This window comes from Castor canadensis, chromosome 8 (assembly GCF_047511655.1).
Source record: "Castor canadensis chromosome 8, mCasCan1.hap1v2, whole genome shotgun sequence".
Taxonomy (NCBI): Eukaryota; Metazoa; Chordata; class Mammalia; order Rodentia; family Castoridae; genus Castor; species Castor canadensis.
The window spans coordinates 149381341-149402527 of record NC_133393.1 but is presented as its reverse complement, the minus strand read 5'-3'; the positions used below and the strand labels follow the sequence as shown (position 1 = coordinate 149402527).

Sequence of the window (21187 nt, the reverse complement as noted above, 5' to 3'; positions counted from 1 at the left end):
TGCCCCACCCCCACGCCTTCCTCTTCCCCACATACATTTGGCGGTCACATCCTGCCTTGGAGGGGTGGACCAGGCCAGAAGGAGAGACAGGGACGTGGGTGGAGACCCTGGGGACCTTGGGACATCCTCTCCAGGGAGGTTGAACTCTCTTCTTTGCCCCAGGGTGTCTTGGAACACAGTCTGAAAACCACGGATGGAGCCCAATTGATGGATGGGAAGGCAGAGGCCTGGAGTGGGGTGGGAGGAGGGTCAGCTCCCAGTGCCCCGCTGTCTAGAAGAGCAGGGTCGTGTTGGGGCTCCCTCACTACCTGTTGGACAACCCCTCCTCTTCCCCAAGTCTCACGTTCCCTCATCTGCCATATGCCCACCTTACAGAGCTGGTGAAAGGAGTACCAAAAAATGACCATGCAGATACCGAGTGAGCACAGTGCCTTCTGTCCTGAGCTCTGGCACGCGCTGGGCAGCCCGTGCTTTATCGACAGACAATTTCCATATCGTAACTTCCATATCGTAAAACTCACCCATTTAAAGTACACGACTCCATGGTTTTTATTGTATTTACAGAGTTGTACGATCACCCCCGCAATCCATCATCTCCCAAGGAAACACCATACCTGTCAGCAGTCACGCGCCATGCACCCTCCCTCAGGCCCTTGGAAGCACTCATCTATGCTCTGCCTCTAGGATTTGCTGCGGTGAACATTTCATATGACTGGAGTCACGACTGGGGCCTTTTGTGATGAATTTCCTGTCAGTGAGCACAGTGTTGTAGTGGCTATTGGTACTTCATTCTTTTTTATGACCGAGTAATATTCCGTTGCATGGATTTGACCCATGTGTCTGCTCAGTTGATTTGGGTCATGTTTCTGGGAGCAATTGTGTATACTTTTTCGTGGCAATGTTTCCGTTTCCCTCTTTTATTTATCAAAGGGGGGAAGTCTGGATGAGGTGACAACTCAGTGTTTAACATTTTGTTTTGTTGGCTTTGTTTTGAGATGGGGTCTGGCTAGGTTGCCCCTGGTGATCCTGAACTCCTGGGCTCAAGAGATTCTCATGCCTCAGACTCCCAAATAACTGGGAATACAGGTGGGCCCCTCACCTGGCTATAATGAGCAATTTAAAAAATGCTATTTTTGGAAGAAAAAAAGATTATGCTATTTTTGTCTTAAGATGAACACAGGGAGAGCATCGATGTGACTGCAACACCCACCTGTTCAAATAACCTTTTGAGAAGCAGCCAAACGGTCTTGCAAAGTGGCCAAGTCGTTTTAGATCACCAGCAGCACATAAAGTCCCCAGTTTCTCTGAAGCTGCACCAGCACTTGCTGCTGTCATTTGCCCAGGCTGGCCTCAAACTCTCCATCCACCTGCCTCAGCCTCCCTAGTGCGGGGATTACAGGGGTTCACCAGCATGCCTGGCTTATTACTGACTTTTACTTGTAGCGAGCTCAGTAGATTGTGGTAGTGTGTCTCACTGTGTATTTTTCATATGTTCTTTCATTTACTGCTGCCCCTTGTCAGCAAAATTACATTTGTCCCAATGCATGGGTTTTATCAACTGCTTAATTTTATTATTTATTTATTTATTTATTTATTTATTTATTCATATGTGCTCAACTGCTTAATTTTAAATGGCCTGGTTCCACCCTTCATAGAAACGACCTAGTTGATATTAATCACTGGTTACTTAAATGTCAGAAACAGGCTACAGAACCGGCTGTGGGCTTGAAATGTAGAAGTATCAGTCATCAGGTTAAGTCCTCTCATTTAATCACTGAGACAAAAATGATGTGTGTTAGGACCGTGGAAGTTCAAGTGTGACACCCAGAGGTAGCTGTCACCATGGTTTTACGTGCTTCTCCCCAACACCAATCACACTGGGTGCCTTTTCATGTGCTCGGTGGCCAATCACACATCCTTTCTGGGGAAAAATCAATTTTCATTTAACCCCCACAACCACAGGCTCGGAGTCGCTATGGAGGATGGTGGAGACACAGCCATGAGCTCTGGGCTGGCTGCTACGTTGTGCCTCAGTGGCAGCAAGTTGTAGGGCTGAGGCGTCTGAGGAGCCCCAGCATGGCAGGATAGAAGAACTGATGTTCCCGGCACCTACCGGCCTGTTCTTCTTGTGGTGTTGTTTATTTTTGTAGTGGTACTGACTGGGATTTGAACTCAGGGCCTCACACTTGCTAGGCAGGTGCTCTACCACTTGAGTCACTCTGTCAGCTCTTTTTTTTGTGTGTGTTGGGTATTTTTGAGCTAGGGTCTTGATTTTTGCCCGGGCTGGCCTCAAATCATGGTACTTCTGATCTCTGCCTCCTGAGTTGCTAGGATTACAGGCATGAGCCACCGGCTTCAGAGGCCTGTTCTCGTCTGCTGGTGTCACTCTGAGCCTTGGTTTCCCCATCTAACGATGCCTTCATTCTGCTGTGAGAGTCAGATTTGGTGCTATAAGTGGATGTGCTGAAGGAAGAATGGGGGTCTGTGGAGGGCCTGGGGTCACTGGCTGTGCACTCACTGGCCTTCCAGGGCTGGCTGGGGGCCAGGCTGCTCTCTTGGGCAGCAGACACTGCGAGGCTCTGTGCTTGTAGAGAGCAGAGAGCAGGAGCAGGAGCGGCACTGGCCTGAGGGGAGCAGCACTTTGGTCTCTGGGTGATAGGCGCCTCCTCACTGTCCCCCTGCAGCCCTGGCCACCTGTGGCGTCCACCTGGGGGATGGGGGAGGAAGCTAGGTTGAGCCCCTGCCCTGGGGAGACACTGGGAAGACTCATTCACTCATTCGGTCACTCACACATTCATCCCTTGTGCCTCAGCCCTGGGTGCTGAACGAACCTTCCAGATCTCAGGCTCTCCCGGTGGAAGCATTGCCCATAGGGTGGTCACTTCTCAAAGACCTGCTGAAGGGGAGGACTGCCTCAGCTGGGTACATGTCAGACACACCAGCTCCTGCCTTCACGGCGCTGTCGTCTGAGCAGGAGAGACAGAAAGAGGAAGGAGAACAACTACTGAGGTGACTTCTCCCAGCCCAGTGTATGCCAGGACCAGGTGACATCCTATGCCCCTTAGACAGATAAATTCAACTAGCCCGTGAGGTGACACTTATGGCAGAACCGTTTTCTCCTCTCACTGTCCCTCTGTCTCAGTCTCTCTCTCTCTTGCAGTTCTGGGGATGAACCCAGGCCTCATGTATGCTACATATACATAGCCACACTCCCAGCCCATTATCTCTTTTCAATAGATGGAGAAACTGAGGCCCAGAGAGGAGCAGGGACAGAGTCAAGGTGTCATGGAGAGTCAGTTGCAGAACTAAAGACAGAAACCTGGTGTCCTGCTCCCACCTCTGGGTTCCTCCCAGTTCTTTGAGGCCACTTTCTTTCTGTTCCCCAACCTACCTTCTAGAATTTAGACCTGGTGCTCTCTGCCTGACCCCCCTTCCAAGTCCAGTCCTCCCAGTATCTGACCCATCTTTGAGGATAGAGGTCTGTTGTGCTGAAGAACTTGTAGCAGGAAGGGGAATCTGTTTAGTCCTCACGCTGTATCAAAATGCTGTGTTACTTCTTCTAGTCCTTAACTTCTCTGGTTTTTCAGCTTCTTCATTGTTAGCAAGAGGGCCGGACAGGGCACTTTGGAAGGAGGATCATGGGAGACTGGGGGCAGGTCAGTGGCCTTGCTGCTTGCAGGGCTTCAGCTACTGACCCTCCTGGGTTATCTCTGATAAACGGACTCACAGCTGAGCCTGTGTCTTAGGGAGAGCTGCCCTGGGTAGATGAAGGCAGGGCGCCATGCTTGGAGAAGGGGCAGCTGCAGCCTGGAGGACATTTTCTAAGGGACACTGGAGAGTTACCCCCTCCCTACCAGCTCCTGAGGGGCTTATCACCTGCTGTCTAGGCCACTCTTCCGAGTGTCTCCTCAGGTTTCAGCCTGGAGTCTGCGGCAGCGGTAGTGGGATCGTGGGAGACCTGGGGGCAGATGGGTGGCCCCTCCTGGGTTATCTTTGCTCAGGACAGCCAGGAAAGTGAGAAGTCGTTATCTCCCTGACTTCCCTCCGGAGATAAGGCGCCTTACAGCTCTCCTGTTCCGGGGGGCACCACCTGCAGCCCCGAGGTGCCCTCCCCCGTTAAGGCCATGGGTGTGGGCAAAAAGTGGGGCTGAGGATCGTGTATAGGGCATTGAGCCGGGCTGGGAGGGGTTTCAGGCCCTCACTGGCTCACCATCTACTCAGGAGCATCTACTCTGCCACAGCACAGCAGAAGAGATGTCAAAACTGTCACACCAAGCTGGGCGCTGTGGCTCACGCCTGTAATCCTAACTACTCAAGAGGCAGAGATCAGGAGGATTGCGGTTCAAGCCAGCCTTGGCAAGTAGTTCTTGAGACCCTACCTGGAAAAAACCCATCATGGACTGGCGGTGTGGCTCAAACAGTAGAGTGCGGCTTTGCAAGTGTGAAGCCCTGAGTTCAAATCCTGTCCTACCAAAACAAATTCATCAAGAAAAAAACCCACCACAAAAGGGGCTGGTGGAGTGGTTCAAGGTGAAGGCCCTCAGTTCAAACCCTGGTACTGGAAAAACAACAAGAAAACCTGCCATACCAGTGTGCCTGAGCACTGACCAAACGGGACAGGGGACCCAGGCCAGGCCAGGCAGGGTCCACTATTGCTGGCTCACAAGGAGGTCTGGGGGTGCTGGGGAGGGAGTAGAGAGGAGCTGGGAGGCATTTGGAGCTTGAATTAAGGAGGGGATGGGGGGGTTGCTTTGCTTGACATTAGCGATCTACAGAGGCCTCCCATGGCGCCTGGCCTGTGGTGTCACAGCAAGAGGCCTAGGGTGGAGACACCACACACAAAGGTGCCCCCATGAGGCACCGGAAGTCTGTCGCTTTCTCAGGGCTGTAAGACAGGTCTGAGAGTGGAGGAAGCGAGGCCACACATGTGCAAACTACAGGGAGCCTGACAGCATGACATGACGGCATAGCTGCAACTGGACAATTTTCCCAAAAGCAGCTGCTTTGTGGGCTCAGGTTAGACTAGGTGCTAATGGCTGTCATCATCAGAACTCATGTTCTAGGCACAAAGCTGTGAAGGGGACAAAAGGCCCTGCATTTAAGGAGCTCAAGTCGAGTGGGACACAGGTGACCACCGGTATGAGGTGAAAGTTGCGGCTGACTTAATAACAGCGCCTGGGATCGTGTCCTGATCCTGGAAACAGTGAGCATGTCATTGCATGTGTGGAGACCGTCTTGGATGATCTGGCAGGGCCGGATGTCATCACAGGGTCTTCTTAAGGGGGAAGAAAACTGAAATGTACACTTAGAAATGCTTCAAATTGGCTGGGCACCGGTGGCTCATGCCTGGAATCCTAGCTACTCAGGAAGCAGAGAGCAGGAGGATCAAGGTTTCAAAGCCAACCTGGGCAAATTGTTCTCGAGACCGTATCTCGAAAAAAATCCATCACAAAAAAGGTTGGTGGAGTGACTCAAGTGGTAAGAGTGTGAGGGCCTGAGTTCGAATCCCAGTGCTGTCAAAAAAGAAGAAAAGAAATGCTTCAAATGACACGATTAAAAAAATATTGTCATAAACTCAAACCCATTGAACTGTCTACTTCAAATGGGGGGGTTGTATGGTATGTGAATTATATGTTAATAGGTGTTTTTAAAAACCCAAATGGAGGGAGAGTCTACAAAATACCCATCCAGCAATCCTTGGAAAGAGATCAGGAGCAACAAGGAAAGACTGAGAAACCTCCCACATGGAGGGGGCTGAGGAGACTCAGTGACTGAACACCACGTGGTCCCCGAACGGGAAAAGTTAGTGACATCAGAATCCCCCCTGTGGGTCACAGGATCCTGTTGTGTTAAGTGCACCTTGGTTATTGAAGATGTTACAATCAGGGGAAGCTGGTTGAAGGCCTATAGGAAACTTCTGAGCTATCCTTACCACTCTTCCGTAAATCCAAACATTTCAAGATGGAAAATTAAGTAAAATGGAAGAAGGAAAGGGTGTCAAAGCCAGAGAGGAGAAGTGATGACAGAGGAGAGGTCAGGCAAGAGAGCTGAAGTCACTGAGTTTCTGACTTTGAAGATGGAGGAGGGGGTCACCTGCCAAGGGATCCAGGCAGCTTCTAGAAGCTGGAGAGGTAAAGGGACAGACCCTGCCCTGGAGCCTGCAGAAGGGACATAGCCCTGTCAACACCCAGACTTTCAGAACTGTAGGTGCCCGTTGTCTGTTACTGTAACAGATGACTAGAGACTGCATAATTTATGAAGAAGAGCAGTTTGTTTGGCTCACAGTTGTGGAGGCTGGGAGGTCAAGTGCAAGGTGCCAATATCTGCTCAGCCTTTGTGCTTCCAGAGAGGTGGGAAGGTGGAAGGACAAGCAGGTGTAGTGGAAGAGAACTTGTTCTCAAAGTACCTAATCCAGGTCTGCAAGAACAGAGCCCATTCTGGTGAGAATTAACCCAGTCCCGTGAGAAACGCATCAATCCCTCTTCATGACCTAATTACCTCTGAGCACCGTGCAGCCAGACGGCGGAAGGGTCTGGGCGAGTGTGCCGCGCTGGGCCCCGGTCCCTCGGGGAATTGGCCCAGTATGGCCAGATCTGCAGTGATCAGTGGAAGCCAGAACCAGGCTTTGGTGAAATTCCCCAAGTGTTAAGGGAAGGCCAGCTGTTAGAAAGCAGTTTGGGGCAAGGAAAGCAGGACTCTGCCTTCCGGAGCTGCCAGATGTCACCTTCAGGCCTGCCCACCTCGGGAAGCATGCAAATGTGATTGCATACAAATGAGCATCCAATTTGCATATACCAAATACCAAGATGGGTGTGAACGTACCTGCCTTCCTTCCTGTTTGCCCCCTCCCTTCAAGCCTCGTGGTGGCAGCTCCTGGGGGACAGGTTCTGTTCAGGTCCCTGCAGGATCTCAGGTCCTAGACCTGCGCCTGATCCGTGGAATCCAGTGAATGATGAATGAACCAGGGAGCGAATGAGCGACAAGGGAGCGTGATGACGCACTGCAGAGAAAGGAGCGCGGGCATTGCTGATTGGCTGAGCGGTGGTGGGCGTTCCCGTCGTCCTTGTGCTCACCTGTAGAAGAGGCGTGGCGCAAGTTGGGAGTGGGGCTGGGGAGGGGTGGAAGCGGGACAGTTTTGGGCCGAGGGTATCAGGGTGCACATGACTGGCTGACCCAGCAATTCCATTCCAGGCCAAGGAACTACTCTTAAATATGGAAACCAGAAAGTTTGCTGTACAAAGATACCAACCAAAATCTGTTTATCACTTTGTAAACTGGAATAACTGGCATGTCTCTGATTGCAATCAGAGAATGTAATCTATGGAACTTCCACTTGGCAAAATATTAGTTAGTCAATAAAAATGAGGTTGAGAAAAAGGGGAAAAAAAAAAAAAAAGAGGCTACAGAGAATAAAATAACCAGAAAACTGCCGGGGATATAATAATGGCGGGTCAAAAAAGCAGGATATTACCTTTTTTTAAAATTCTTTTAATATACAGTATGATGTCAGTTATGTTTTAAAAAAAAGTTCTCAAACAAAAAAACTATGGAAGGAAATACATCAAGCCTTAACAATGATTGTCTCTGGGTGGTGGGGCTGTGGGTGGTGATCTCTCTTCCTTATTTTGACTTTTCTGCATTTTTCAGATTTTCCTAAGTAAGAATGTATTGTCCCTTTTATAGTAAAGACATTAAATTTTTTTTTAAAATAGACTTTTGGAGGCAGGCACGGGTGGCTCACGCCTGTAATCCTAGCTACTCAGAAGCCAGAGATCAGGAGGATCATGGTTCAAAGCCAGTGCTGGGCAAATAGTTTGCAAGACCCTATCTTGAAAAAACCCTTTACCAAAAAAAGGACTGGTGGAGTGGTTCAAGGGCAGGCCCTGCGTTCAAACCCCAGTACTGCCAAAAAAACCAAAACCAAAACCAAAAAAACACCTTTTGGGAGAGGGGTCAGTGCTAAGATTTCTGAAGGGAACTAGCCCGGTGTGGGGTAGGGGGTGGAGAGGGAGGCTCTGGACCTGCAGGTGGTGGCCTAGTGTCAGAACCAAGGCTGCCCATATGATCCTGGGAAAATCCTCTGGGCCTCAGTGACATGCACTGTCAAGTGGGGCCAATCACCTGTGTGGCAGAGCTATGACAAGACCAGAGTGAGAACCAGGTTTAAAATGGTGGTGTTTTAGCTGAGTGTGGTGACTTAACACCTGTAATCCCAGCTACTCGGGACGTGGAGACTGAGCAAAAGTGGGACAACCTATCTGAAAAACACACTAAAAGCAAAGGGACTGGAGGCATGGCTCAAGTAGTAGAGCATCTGCCTACCAAGGGCGAGGCTGAGTTTGAACCTCTGGTACTTGGAAACAAACAAACAAAAAAAGGTGTGGTTGTTTATTATCAGTTCCTGAGAAGATCACTTCTGTTTTCAGACACTCTGGAGGATGTGAGCATCTCACCAGGGAGTCCCCGGGAGTGTTTTTGGCCCCGGAAGTACAGATGTTCCTGACTCATTTTGCAAAGTAGAACTGGGTGATTTCCGGAAACACGTTATAGCGCAGTGGAAGGCGCTTGTTCAGGAATCAGCGTCCAGGGTTCTGGGGCGGGCTCTTCCCCATTGCTGTGTGATCTTGGGCAAGTCACTTAACCTCCCTGGGCCTCAGTGTCCCAGACTCTGCACACAGAGATCACTGATACCCCTAAACACCGGTAAACACTCTCTGCTTATGCAAGGCCATTTCCCAGGCCCTGAGGGCAGGGGCCCAGGAGTTTGAGAGGCAGCACCTTTCTACTGGGGTTCCTGAAACCTGGCGTGCCTGCCTGGCCTGTGGCAGTATTTCCAGCCATGGCTTCCCATGGAGTGTGTGTGAGCCTTTCCAAGGCTTTCTAGAAGCTCAGTCTATCATGATGGGTGGCCCCCAGTTCCCCTCAGGCCCCAGTATCCCAATCATTGGAGGGTCCAGTGGTAGGGGAGGAAGGAGGCCACCTGTGCACTGCAGTGGATAACAGGCACACTGTGCCCTGAACACACACTCCCACCAGGGCTGGCCAGTTACTGTAGCAGGGCCTGGTTTCTTGTCCGCCGCCCCCCATCCTGGATGCCAAGGGAACCTCAGAAACTCAGTCCTGGGCTCTCCTAGCCTTCTGCTCTGACACATGTACTACATGCACACACACATGTCTCATTCCTGTAGACACAGATTAGGGACTGAATCCCTAACTAAGACTCACGTGCGTCCAGTGCTTGCCATGGGCCGGGCTTTCTTTAGAACCATCTCTCTGAATATTGTGAAGGAGTCTGTGAGACAGGTGTGGTGCTTTTCAGCACCAACAGATAGGGAAACAGAGGCTCAGAGAAGAAACACACCTACAGTCAGTCACACGGTTAGAAAGGGCCAGGGCCAGGATTTGAGCCGAGGCTGCCTGGCTTAAGTCTACCTTTGTGACTTATGCTTTGAGAATGGTAGCAGCTGCTTCTTTGGGAAATGAGGAGCTCAGCATATCTCCGTGATTTCCTAAGGTCCCAGCTGATTAGCCTGGGACTCAGACCCACTTAGTTTCTGCTCATAGCCCAGAGACAACCAGGAGGAGGTGACGGCTGAGATTTGGTCAGATGGAGACGGGCAGGAAGGGCGTTCCAGGCAAGGGCATGTCTGATGCACGGGGAAGTCCAGTTTTGGGAGGCTGGGAAAAGGGAAGGAGATGAGGAGGTTGTGAGAGTCTGAGGCTGCGGGGGTTTTTAGTGCATATCGGAGAGCAGCAGCTGCTGGGCCCTCTAGGGTCTCTGGAAAATGAGGCCACCCTGCTCCAAGGGAGTGAGAGGAGGGGACGCAGTCTAGGAAAGGATGTGGTCATTTGCTTCCTGGGTCAGAATGGGAAGGGGAAGTGGGGGCTGGGAGCCAGGGCTGGTGGGGCTGAGGTCACAAGGCAGGAGGGCGTGGCAGAGCAGCACCCCAGCTAGTCCCTCAGAGGTGGGAAGGGGAGAGAGAGAAGCTGACCAGCATTTGGTTCCTCTGACATCACCTCCTACCACTCACCTTCTCACTCACCCTCAGCCCCATCTTGTTGCTGTTTTTCCAATGACTGAACTTCTTCTCACCACAGGGCCTTTGTACCTGCTGCTCCTTCTGCCTGAAATTGCTCTTGTAACCAACCTCCTCCTCCAATGTCACCTCTGCCGAGTCTGCTGATCCCTCTAAACTGCACTGTCCCTCCCCACTATCGCTCTCTCCCGCACCACTTCATTGCTCACTGCTGCTCTGTGGCTGCCAGCCAGTGTGCTGCCTGTTCGCTCACAGGTTCGTTATCTATTCCCCTCTTGGAACCTGAGAGCCCTGGGGATGGGGCTTGGTCCATCTTGTTCCCTGCTGAATCCCAGCATGGAGCCTGGCACACCAGTGGGCAGAGCATTGAGCATACTCGCTGTGTGCCAGGCTCTAGCCTAGGGGCAGTAACTCAATATCAAAACACCCTATGGGCAGGGGATTGATGGCCTGAACATTCGTTGACCTCCAGATCTTCTTAAAGGAAAACAGACATGACCATGAACTTGAGCCAGGCAAGGGCACGGCTGGACAGTGAAGAGCACTGGGGCTGAGGAGTCACGAGCAGCAGGGCTGGGGGTTATTTCCATGTTCCATGTGAGAAACAGAGGTACAGCCAAGTAAGCAGACTGCCCCTGGGCTTGCAAGTGGCAGCCCTAGGATTTGAACCTGAGAGGTCTGGGTTCAGACTCCAGAAGATTTGGATGCTATGAAGCTTTTCCTCCATGGGCATTTGTTGGAAAGCCTCTGTTCAGTGGTCTGCTGCCTTCTGGCCTCTATGTCTACATCTGAAGAATGGACATACATTAAATGAGTAGGAGAGAAACCTATGTTTTAAATTTGTTAAGTTTTAATTGACACCTAGTAATTGTACATATTTAAGGCACACAGTGTAAACCAATAACATCTTGGCAATGAGCACATCCATCACCTCACACGTGGAACATTTCTTTGTGCTAGGAACATTTAAGATCCTCTCTACCGAGATGACAGGGTGGCTGCAGTGGTAGAGTGTCTCCCTGGAAGGGTGAGGCCCTGAGTTTGAACCCTGGGCCTCAGTAACTAGCAGGCACTCCACCACTTGAGCCACTCCATCAGCCACTAGTAGTTAGTTTGAAATAAACCGTAGGGACTGGGAATGTGGCTCAGTGGTACAGTGCTTGCCTAGCGTGCACGAGGCCCTGGGTTCCATCCTTCGCACTGAAAAAAAAAAAGAGCATTTTACCCTGCTGTGCTATAGAGCGTTAGGAATCATTTTTCCAATCCATCTGCACCATTATACCTGTTACCCAACCTCCATCTCCCTCCCCAGGCTCCGACTGGCACCCTTCCACTGTCCAAGTCTGAGGTCAACTTCTTCAACTTCCCCATGGAAGTGGGGACATGTGGTTTTGTCTTTCTGTGCTGGCTTAGCATATTTCATGTAACTTGATGTCTTCTAAGCTCATTCATGTCACCGCAAATGACTGAATTTCCTTTTTTACTGAATAGTGTTCCAAGGTGTCTTTATGCCACATTTTCTTCATCCATTCATCAGGTGAGGGTCACTGTGTGACCGGTGCTACAGTGAATCTGGGAGCACAGGCGTCTCTTTCCTTCTTTGGGGACACACCCAGCATTGGAACCACTGGTTCACGTGGCAATCTTTTTCTAGTTTTTTGAGGAACCTCAGCACTGTTTCCATGATGATGGTGCCGGGTCACATTCCCACTCACTGAGCAGGCTTCCCCTTTGTCCGCATCCTCACCCATCATTGTTGATAATCACTATTCTAACTGTGGTGACATGACTCCTCATTGTGGTTGTCATTTGCATTTCCCTGGGGACTTGTGTTCTTGGGCATTTTTTCATACCCTTGGTCATTTTTACTTTGGAGACATGTCTCTTCAGATCCTTGGCCCCACTTTTTTTTTTTTTTTTGAGACAGGTCTCCCTATCTAGCCCAGGCTGGCCTCAAACTTGCAACTGTTCTACCTCCAACTCCCGGGTGCTGGGATTGTAGGCACACACCACCACACCTGGCTTGGTCAAATTTTTAATTGGACTTTATGCTGAGAGCAACCTGTGTTAAAAAGCTGATGCCCTCTCTCTCATCCTCTCATCCTGTCACCATTAGGGAGTTCAGTCAGGTGGGGAGGTTCTAGAGTCATTTGTTCATCCGTTCACAGCTGTGTGAAGTGCTGGGCTCTGTTTTGGGCACTGAGGATCAAACAGTAAAAACAGAGCACAGAGACAGGGAGGATCACAATTTGAGGCCATCTTGGACAAAAAATTAGTGCGATCCCATCTCAACCAACAAGTCGGGTCTGATGGCGAGTGCCTACGGTCCCAGCAATATGGGAGACCATAGGTAGGAGGATTATGCTCTAAGCCCAGCCCTGGCAAAAAGCGAGTTCCTATCTAAAAAAAAGAGCTAACACAAAAGAGACTGGGGGCGTGGCTGAAGTGGTAGAATGCCTGCCTAGCAAGTGTGAGGCCCTGAGTTCAAACCCTACCACAAAAAAATGAGACAAAATTTATTACCCTCACTAGGATTTGGGCCACTGGAGAAAACAGAGGGGAAAGAGGAGCAGTGGTGTGTAGGGGTGGGGCAACACTCGGGCAGGAATGGCATGAACAGTGGCTTCAGGGAGGGGGAGCCTGGTACATTTGGGGAAATAGTGAAGAAGCAGATGGGCCCGAGTGGAGTGAGTAAGGGGGTGTGGGGGAAACTGAGGTCAGAGGGGTCGTAGGGCAGGTTGCTCAGGGCCTGTGGGTCGCCATGAGGCTTGGGTGTGCTGGGAGCCTCTGGAGGGCTTTGGTTGGGGTCTCTGCCCTTTAGGCCCCCTCTTGCTGCTGTGTGGAGCAGGGCAAGGTCAAGGGCAGAAACAGGAGGCTGATGCAGCCACCAGGCAGATGACCGGGGCCTGGATTCCGTGGTGGGGGGAGAAGTGAGAAGCCATTGGCTCGTGGCTCCCAGATGTTTGCAGCCTCCATCCAACAGGAGTTTTGGTGGGTCGTGACCAATTAGCTGCTCCTGCCTAACGAGTCAGTCCAAATTTAGTAGCTTAGGACAACAGGAATCTTCTTGTTGTCTCTCACAGCTTCTGAAGGTCAGGAATTCAGGAATGGCTTAGCTTGGGGTCTGTCATGCAGCTGCCATTAGTGGCTAGAGCTGGACTGAGGTGGGGGCAGGGTTCTCTGCATGGCAGATGAGGGGCCAAGAGACAGCCAAGCAAGAAAACAATTCCACGAAGTGTCACAGGCACATCCTTCACAGTGAGGTGAAGGATGCTAGGGGAAGTGAAAACAGGAGAGGAAGCCAAAGAACAAGCCCAGGTCCCTGTCCTCTGTGACCTCTCTCTACTCCCCTGCTCTCAGAAGTCTTCCTTTCAGGCTGGCTCCTCCAGTGGCCCATGGTGGGGCCAGGCTTGGGAGAGGGGGGCCCCTAGTGACCTGGACCTCCTGTTCTAGCAGGAGATGCCAGCGAAGAGACCCTGGGCTCTGCTACAGCAGCAGGGATGGGGACCAGCTGTCTCAGGTCCTGTGCACATCCTCTAGGTACTCACACACAGTCAGTGGCACACACCTGCCCCAGGCCTGGCCGCACCTCCTCATCTGGACACGGTGCACACAGGAGAACATCTGAACTCAGGCTGTGTACAAATCTCCAAATTTGGTGCACCTTCTCTTCTGCGCACATCTGAGGGTGTTTGGGCACACTTTCCAGAGCTAGCGCTTATGAGTATTTACTCTTTTTTTTTCTTTTTCTTTTCTGAGTATTTACTCTTTACATGTTTTATCTCAACTTCTCCGGGAGATCTGAGGCACGAGCTGTCATCAGCCCATTTTGCAGATAAGAAAATAGAGGTGCAAAGGGGGCAATGACCTTGCCCAAGGTCTAAGACTAATGGTGTCAGAGCCAGGAAGAGATGCCAGGCTGTCTGGCTCTGGGGTGTTACCACTAGGTGTCAAGGACCCCCATTTCCAATGTCTCCTGCCTATTCAGAAGTCTGGTGCCCCCCCTTGTCTGCTCTGTGGGGAGTGTGGCTTCAGTCAGGGCTCTCTTGGAGTCACCCTCTTCCTGATACCCAGACCTGGCAGTTCTCTGCAGTCAGTTTTGAGGAGCAGTGGAGCATCGTGGGTGCTGGGCAGGCAGGGTGGGAGCTTCCCTGGGAGGCAGATGCCCATTCTGGTCCTAGGGAAGCATGAAGGGTGGAAGGGGAGCTCAGAGGGGCCCGTTGACTAGGGTCCCAGCAGCCACTCTTGCACACAGCAGGTATGTCTCCTCGATGCCAGTCTGATGGGGGAGCCTGCCTCAGCTGGTGTGCAGGGCCACTGAGGATTCTAGAATCTAGACCCCTGAGGGCAAGAAGCGCTGATGGAGCAGGGGATCCTAAGCAGCCACCGTGCCTCTCCTGGAGGTGGGGCTTTGTGCCCTCTGCATCTGTTTGGGGCTGGTCTGGGAAGTGTGGCTCTCCTCCCCTTTTGTCCTCTGCAGAGACTGTGACTGGCTGGCCATTGTTTGAAGGTTTAAAAATAAAGGCTTCTTGGCTTGGGCCCTGCTGGGGACCAGAGGGGACAATGCTGCTCAGGCCTGAAGGGCATCTGCCTGGAGGAAGAGACCTCACCCAGCTTTGCCTGCAGCGTGACTGGGAGTGCGGGGGAAGGGGGGAGGTGACCCCAGAGAATCATCAGCCTCCTAGCATCTCCTGCCAAGAGAGACAGTGTCAGGGTGGGTGCGCCTCTTCTCACTCCAGCTGCTCTGGCTGCTCCCCTCCCCCCACCCCGCACACACCAGAAGCTCCTAGCACCAATGGTGGGACATGGGCTCCCTCTTTCACCCATCAGCTAATCAACCAACAATACTAGCTATGTTCCCCAATCCCTGGTGGGGCAAGCACTGTTGTTACCATTAGCCAAAGGAGGAAACCAAGGTTCAGAGAGGTTTAGGAACTTGCCCAAGCAGCACAGCCAGTTCAGGAACCAAGGTTCACACTGAGGTATGTCAGGCTTGAGTCTGGATCCTGGCTGAGTGGACCACTGCTCCTTGCCACTCTACCTTTCTAGGCTTCCACTGGAGGCTCTCCCTCTAGCCAGCAGAGAGAAGAAAGTCTCTGTGTCCCTTAAGTGGCTGGGGAAAGGGGACAAGGAACAGGATGGTGGGGAGGAGATAGGGAGTGCTGGGGTGGGCCAGGGCCAGGGCTGGGGTCTGCATTACCTGACTCCATGTGTATATTGATGGCAGGGATAGGTGAGGCAACTGCAGTCTAGATGGGATTCGTACCCAGGCAGCCCCTGTCCAAAGCTTTTTCTCTACATGCTAGTTAATGGGAGTCTCCAACATAGAGTGCTGTCCCCATCCCTTCCTTCAACAGGGTTCAAGTGTGAACCCAGAGGCACTGAGGGGAGAAGGGTGCATTGTTGCTGGGACCTCCCCACTCCCGGATGGTGAATAGAGAGGGCGCACGGCTGGTCTGGGAAGTCCAGGCAGCTCCCATAGGGGACTTCCCCACCTGAGATGCAGCTGGCAGGGCTCTACCCTTCCTGCCATGTGCATGGCTGCCAGCTCTCCATTCCAGACAAGATTTGGTGATCCCCCGTCCACCCCCGAGGCCTCTGCCGAGCCTGGGACAGTGGTGCTGGCATCAGAAAGCGACATTCCAGAACCCCCCAGATCCCTGTCAACCCTGGATTCCTGGCAGCCCAGGAGGGCAGGGGCTTCGGAAGATGTTCAGGGTGGGAGTGTGGAGAGGAGGAGGCTGCTGGTGAAGATGGTGGGAGGGACAGGGCAGGAGACAGGGCAGAGGACTTGGGCATCTAATGTGGGGCAACATCACCCCCACCCCAGTGGAAGCCTGGATGAGGGGGGGCAGTGCAGCCTGCAGATTGAGGGTGGGGCTGAGCCAAGGCAGGTAGCCCATACCTCTTACCACCTACAAGCAAAGGTACGCCAGGGAGAGAGCTCTGAGTCACTGTGTGACCTTGGGTAAGACACATGTTGTCTTTGAGTCTCAGTGAGTCAGGAAAGGGCTGACACAGGTAACTTTTTTTTTTTTGACAGGGTCTCACTATGTAGTTAGGCTGACCTGGAACTTGCGATCCTCCTGCCTCAGTCTGAGTGTTGGGATTATAGTGTGCACCACTATGCCCAGGTTTGAAGCAGGTAATTTGAAGGTGCCTCCTAGCAAATAGTTTAGGACACTCAGTTCTTAGTAGTCCAAGTTGTCAGGACTTTAGCGTTGGCCACAGCAGCCCCCACACATCCTTTCTTTCGGTGCTGTCACCCTGGGAGTGGTGCTGCCCCTCACACTTGCCATGCTGCCGGCTACTTCTGGTTCCTCTTGACCCAGAGCTTGTCTCTTGTCCCTTCCCTCCAGCCACACTGGCCTCTTGGCTGTGCTCAACCAGACATATCCTCTGTTCCCTCCCTCTGCACCCCTGCTGGGGCTCTGTACTTGCCCCACTCTGGGCTACAGGACTCAGCCCCACCCAGGTCTTCATGCTTTCCGGTCATCCAAGCCTCAGCTCAAATGTCCCCCCTCATGGAGGCCTGCTCTGACCCCTCTCTTAAGCCAAGGCCTCCAGCCACCCCAGTATTTGTCACAATGGCATTTCAGATTTGTGTCCTTCAAGCCACTTTCTCATCACTGCAATTGTCTTGCTCCTTTCTTGTTCACTGCTGATCACCCTTGCCCTTCCCGATGGAAGGCCCTTGTCCTTCCCAGGAGTGCAGGGATGTGTCTGGTTCATTACTTTTCTTTCTAGTGCTGGACTTTCTAGTGCTTTCCCACCCGAGGTCACTTGGTAACTTAGCTTGGGCCAGTGTAGCTTTCACAGGGCAGCAGCAGGAGGGGCACAGGGCAGGGTAGGGTGGAGCAGAAGGGAAGAGTCCCCCAGGAGCAGGGGAGCAGCCCCAGACCTGAAAAGCCCCTGGGTCTGGCTGCTGGGGCACAAGGTTCCAGGGTGACCTCATCGCCTTGAAAAGAGGGCTGCAGGGGCAGGAAGTGGAGGACGCATCAGATGGACTAAATTTAGAGTGTTTGATTCAGCCCAGGCGGGACAGTATTCCTGGAGTCCCCATTGTTTGTGAGGGGCCAGAGGGCAGGCTGCCCGTTCAATGGTTGGGCCTGAGCCATGCCACGCTGTCTGGGTACATGGGACTGGGGGCTAGAGTGAGAAGCAGGGGCGGGGGCTGTCCCTGATGGAGAAGCTGGGCCAAGGTCAGGGCAGAGCCAGGGGGTGGGTATGAGCTCCAGGTCACTGCCTTTCTGATTAAGGCCAAAGGTGGGAAGGAGATGCCCCACAGATGAGGACAGGGGCTCTGCTGGGCCTGTGTGACCTCTCGCAGCTGAGATAGCCATGACTCTCCACTCTACTCTGCCACTGTCCAGGTGGGAGGCCTGAGGCTCAGACCCAGGGACTGAGCTGTCAAAGGCCACAAGGACAGTGGTGCCAGCTGTGCCCCCAGCCTGACACCCTCCCACCAGGACAGGTGCTGTGGGCTCTTCCCCCGACATGGCCCTGCTGCCTCCACTAGGCCCAATAGCCGCAGGTAGCCAGAAGAGGCCTGGCCTGTGCAGGCTTCAGAACCCATCACCATGGCAACCTGGGATCCAGGCCTGTGGAGATGAGCTGAAGGCTTGGTGAGCAGGCTGGGGCCGGGGCTGGCTTCTGACCCTGGCCTGCCAGAGTCGGTGCCTGGGCCCACAGCCCACTGAGCTGCCTGGGCTAATCACAGCACTCAGCCAAAGGCTCCAGTGAGTGTCCTGTTTCTGTGCCCATGCCACAGTCAGGCAGCCAAGGGAGGGTGGTGAGGGGATTGTCCTTGGTTCAGGCGTCCCCCAGGAGGGTGAAGGCTCAGTAGGCCAAGTGTCTGCTCCTATTCAAGCTCCCTACTCCCATCCGACCAGCCCCACTGAGGCCCAGGGAACCCCTTGGAAATAGGGGAGGCAACCAGAAGTTCCTATGGACTTATTCTGTCACCCGATGTGTGACAGGCACAGGGAGAGGCCCCAGGGATGCTCAGAGCTTGGTCCCCCCCCTACACACACACTTATGTTCCAGATGAGTGAACAGAGGATCTGAGCTAGGAAGAGGCCTGTCTGAGATCACACATGGCTGTCAGCCTGGGCCTTGGCCAGTGTGGGTCCCTCAGTGCTGCATCTTCCAGGGCCGCGCCCGAGGCTGCGCACTGCTCTCTTGATTTCACATCATGACTCATGTTAATCTCGTTCTCAGGGCTGAGTAGCCACCTGAGTTATTTATACCCTGGCTTAGCAAGCTTCCTTCTCCCCTCCCCGAACTCGGCCAGAGGATAGGGTGGGGGTGGGGAGGAACCTGGGAGGGGGGATGCCGGCTGGAAGAAGGCAGCTGAGCACCCCCACATCCCCTCCCCTGGGATGCCACCCCCATAAAGCACCCAAAAATAACTGTGACTGTCCCAGAATAACAGGATGGGCCCCGATCTATGGCATTGATACATAGGTTGATGGTTTGGGGAGGGGGAATTCCTTTTCCCAGCGAGTCACCCGTCTGGAAAAATAAAGAAGGAAAAAGCTGAAAATTTTTCCTTCCATCAAAACAGGAAGGAGCTGGGAGGTGGAGGGATGGGGGGAGGGTGGAGGCAGAGATGTATCCTCCACCGGTGGTGGTCTTTGGGCCTGAGGCTGGTGCTTGGGTGTCTCCTGGGTGGGCCATCACTGGCTGCCAGGGGGGTTTGTTCTTTCTGTCCAGGTCTGCACACATTGGTGTGCACTGGTGTACACACAGATGCCCATGGGCAGACAGACCCATGTTCTCCCCCCCACCCCCACACAGGCCAGGTCCCACTCACAACACATCACTCAGGCTTCACCCTCCCTGCTCACCCCACCAGATGCACAGGAAGATAACTGCCTTGCCTTGCCTGAGTGGAGGGCTCTACCTTGCTGACTTCTCCCCTCCCCTGAGAACTGTCTTGGGAGTCCTGGGACTTAGTTCAAGTCTGGCTTCATCTAAACAGCAGTGATCCTAGGCAGGTCACTTGTCCCCTTGTCTGTAGCAGGGGTACAGCCGGTCATTGCCATGCTGAGGCCCTGGTGGGGACCATGAATGCGGCTTGGCAGGGAGGGAATTTTAACCCCAGCTCCTCAAGCACCTCCATTCGCTCGCTAAATTAACCCCCGTCACTGGACGTGATAAGTTTCCAGAACCAGACTCTCCCCGGTCACAAGGCCAGGACACAGCGGAGCACTGTCATATCCAAGGAAGGATGAAGGAGGTCCAGGAGAGCCCCCTAGCAGGGATAGAGGAAAGGAGAGAAGGGGTCCCTCCTGGGACCATCAATGATGCAGAGATGTGCAATGGGGCTGGGGTGCCTGTGTCTGAGGAGCACCAGTTCCAACTGTTGAAGTCACTGCTAACACCATCCGTCCTCTGCTTGCTTATAGACCACGGCCCGAGGGTTGCTACAGTCCTCTCTGGCTGTCTGTCTCTCTGGCTGTCTGTCTTCCCGCCTGCCTGCCTTGGCCTATAACCAGCCCCCTCCCATGGGCAAGCCTGCAAGGGGTGAACTCGGACAATGCAATGCCCCATTGTGAGGAACCCCCGGGCATCCTGCCTGCTTGTACATACTCCCTGAGGTCACACTGTGCCTGGACCTCCATCCTACGTGTGGACACTGAGGACTTGGGCTTTGTTCTTTCAAGCCCAGGACTTGGTTCTCGTCTGTAAAATGGGGATAATCAGCCTCCCCTAGGTCGCTGGGTGGTTGAGAAGGGGCTGATGTATGAATGTGAACCATATAAAACCACCATGTTTGACTTTTTAAAAAAATTTATTTTTCAGTTCACAGCAAAAGTGAGAGGAAGGCACAATGATTGCCCATAAAAGTCTGCAGGTGGGGCCCAGGTGGACTGGCAATTGTGTGTCTTCCTCTCTTGCCTGCCCGGCAGGTGCAGTGAAGGTGGGGCAGGCAGAGGCAGTGATGCTGGAGCCAGGCAGCCTGGGTTCAAACCCCAGCTCTGCCTTCATCATCCCTGACCTTGGCAAAGCTTCTGGAGGCTTCCGTTGCCTTACCACTACTCTTGCAGACATGTCCTGTGGTTTAAAAGGAGTTACTGCACCAAGCTGCCTGCCACCCAGAGTGCCACGGAGCATTTGTGCTTATGAATATTGATGACAAATTTGTGACTGTTATACCATGGCTGGCTTCCCATTCTTGTGACAGGCTCACCACGTTCCTTGCAGTTACAAATGGTTCCCTCTGGCAAGCTGGTGCCCCCATCAAGAGGGGTTGCCTGCTACCTGTCCAGCCCTCCCTCTTCCTGCCTCCATCCCTTCCAGAATCTCCTCAGAACAGGGCAGAAACGACACATTTGGAAATGGCTGGCTCACCCAAATCCACTACAGGGCTTCCCGCGGGGGAGGAGGGGACCGTGCCCTGGGTGATAGGTGGGTCTTGGGGGCCCGCTGGGCCTCCCCCATCCAGCTCATGTGTCTTGTGTGCATGTTGAGCATGCAACCATCCAGGCCATGCAGACAGGCTCCAAGTCTTGCGGCTTTGTGGTCTTGGGTCAAAGGTTGACCCTGCCACTTTCTTGCTGGGTGACACTGGACAAGCTAGCAAGTGTCTCTAAGCCTGAGTCTCCTCTCTGCTGTGAGCTGGACCAGAATACCAGCCCCCAGAGGGGGTGAGGGGTGGACTGGGGTGTGGGGCTCCCTTTCACTGCTGGTGAAGGGTAGTGACTATCCTGGCTCCGTCACAGACTGTCGGTGCAGGTGGAAAACGAGGCCCTGCAGGAGAGGCTGCTGTGGTCACTGGACGGCAGAGGTCCTGCAGGCGTCTCCTGGCTGGCCTAGGCCTGGGTCTGTCGGGCCACCCTCCACCTCAGCAAGCATGTACGTGGGGGTGCTGTGAGGACAGCACCAGACCCTGGAGGCAGGCAGGGGTCACCTCCCAGCCACGTGGCCCGGCTCCCCCCCCCCCCCAAGAGGGCTTTGCTCCAACTTCAGCAGCTTCCAAGGCAGGTAGACCTGAGCTGCCCGTCCAAACATCCTCTTCCTTGTCTGGAGCCTGGAGGAGCTAAAAATGCTTGGGCTCAGCCCAGGAAAACAAACACCATGCTTCCCTTGCCTGTGCACAGACAGGCCCAAGGCTGCAGGGTGAGCGCCTCCGGGCAGCCTAGGCC

The 21187-nt window shown here is 53.2% G+C and overlaps 1 long non-coding RNA gene across 1 annotated transcript in view; it reads right to left on the bottom strand.

The window, feature by feature from the left end:
• Positions 1-451: 451 nt before the first annotated feature.
• The window catches only part of LOC141425848 (uncharacterized), a 27309-nt gene continuing 6573 nt past the window's right edge, over positions 452-21187 (bottom strand). Inside the window, exons 2-4 of the long non-coding RNA XR_012451007.1 lie at positions 6823-7073; positions 2832-2966; positions 452-2707 (exon numbers count right to left, since the gene is read on the bottom strand). This is a non-coding gene — a long non-coding RNA (uncharacterized lncRNA). The remainder of the gene's footprint in view (positions 2708-2831; positions 2967-6822; positions 7074-21187) is intronic.